This window comes from Notamacropus eugenii, chromosome 3, assembly GCF_028372415.1.
Source record: "Notamacropus eugenii isolate mMacEug1 chromosome 3, mMacEug1.pri_v2, whole genome shotgun sequence".
Classification (NCBI taxonomy): Eukaryota; Metazoa; Chordata; class Mammalia; order Diprotodontia; family Macropodidae; genus Notamacropus; species Notamacropus eugenii.
The window spans coordinates 119,714,892-119,716,814 of record NC_092874.1 but is presented as its reverse complement, the minus strand read 5'-3'; the positions used below and the strand labels follow the sequence as shown (position 1 = coordinate 119,716,814).

Genomic DNA, 1,923 nt, shown 5'->3' with positions numbered 1-1,923 from the left:
GTTGGGCTGAGGGAGGGATAATTCCAGCCGTAGGTATAGTTATTGTGGGTTCTTAAGGGATGAAGCACTCTTGGCTATGGTAGAAACCAATCTCTGATACGTATATTGCATGTGTCTGGAGATGATACAGTCTCAACATGCACACCTTTATGACTGCAGTTGCAAAAGTGTTCCTTAAGACAAAGCTTTTAATCAGTTAATTTACTCTGGGGAAGGGCAGAAATGGTTCAAATTCCATTATTTGTGATTACCTGTTTTTTTGTTATTTTTGCTTCATTCATTTTATTTGGTTTTTTATTGTAGTATTTTATTTTTTCCCCCATTACATGTAAAAAAATTAAGCATTTTTATAAGATCTTGGTTTCTGAATTTTTCTTCCCCCCTCCTCGCCACTGTTTTACTTGTTTTTAAATGATTTAGCTAGTTTTGTGCAGTGGCAGTATTGTAGCCAATGAGGTTTATCTGAGGAAGGATTATTAGTAATTGAAAACTTAAATGATTTAGATGACAATGATAAATGTACACGTAATGAGATGCAATAAAATAATTATTTAATATTGATAAAGTCACTGTAGAAGTAAAACAAAAACCCATGTATTTAACCTTTTTTAGATTGCTGTACCTCATGATGGGCTGTCTGCATTGAGATTTAGTGGTTCTCATGATTGCAAATACATGAAGGAAAGGGAGAACAGGAAGCTGGCTCCAGGGTCAAAGGGTCAAAGACAAATACTGTGTATTTGTCTGACTCATGCATCTGTCTGTCCATGAAACTCCCCCTTTCCCTGGAGGGGCTGCTCTGTAAAGGTTCTTGGGACCAATGGCATCTTGAAGCCAGCAGCAGTAGGACCAGCAAGGATGGCTGTACTGGGTTATCTCCCCTAACCGCTGTTATCCCTCACTCTCTTTTTTCAAAGTTCCATGCATCATCAGAGATGTCATCCCATCTATTCACCATCCACATCACCTCAGGAAGCCAAAAGGCCAGATGATGCTATATCAGAACATTAGACAAGTGCCTATAGATATGCACAGATGGGGTATGGGCCTAGTCTACTAGCTTATCATGGTGGAGCATTTCCATTGGTTTTTGTGCTGAGGAAAAGGAGAAAGAAAACCCAGTGGGAATGTTCTTCCAGGACATGCCAGCATAGGCCCATGCTCTACGCATCTATAGGTTCTTATATTTGAATGAATTCCTTGTTTCCTCCCATGAAGCATCTTTTTGGTGGTTCCTTCCACCACTCCCAGAACCAGAGAGGTTCCAGTTAGCATTATGCACCTCCTTTGATCCCATCCTCTGTGACCCAGGTCCTATCATAGGAGAATAGTGCAATATTGGTGTCTTAGACATAGACTGTTCAAGAGATAATCAAGCAGACAGTGATGGGACAAGAAAACAAGAGCCAATTATGAAAGTTAAGCAAAGTACAAATCAAAATGAGGCAGCATCTGAGTGGAAGCAGCAATAATAAACAGGCACAGAAAGCAGTGGCTGCAGAAGTGATCTCTGGACTTGGTCAGTATTTTCCTTCTGTCATTTTGTTATGATGGAAAGTAACTAAAATCAACCACAATCCTTCCTCCCTTGCCCTAATGATGCTTTGTAGCTGAGTACTCTCTAAGACTTGGATAGCATGGCAGTGGAGGACACAGAGAGAAGGGAGGAATGTCAACATGGGGCACTGTTGGTGCCCTTGGGTGTTAAAGGTAATGAAGGAGACAATGAGAAGGAAATTTGTCAAAGTGGCAGAACCACATGACATAATCCATGAGAGCAAAATACCTGGGTTGGTAAGTCCTATTTGGGATTGTCTGGGTCCTGCTGCGCAGGAGTGCAGGATTTACAGAAGCATTTGAAAACAAGAATGGTCTACAGAACCCTGGGTTCTGGTTATGTCCTGGGTCCATGTGACAGATTTC

The 1,923-nt window shown here is 41.1% G+C and overlaps 1 non-coding gene across 1 annotated transcript; it reads left to right on the top strand.

Annotated features, from left to right (window-relative positions):
- The first annotated feature begins 422 nt into the window (after positions 1 to 422).
- Positions 423 to 501, top strand: LOC140497962 (U4 spliceosomal RNA). The gene has a single exon (XR_011964957.1). It is a non-coding gene; the product is annotated as a U4 spliceosomal RNA (small nuclear RNA).
- The last annotated feature ends 1,422 nt before the right edge of the window (positions 502 to 1,923 follow it).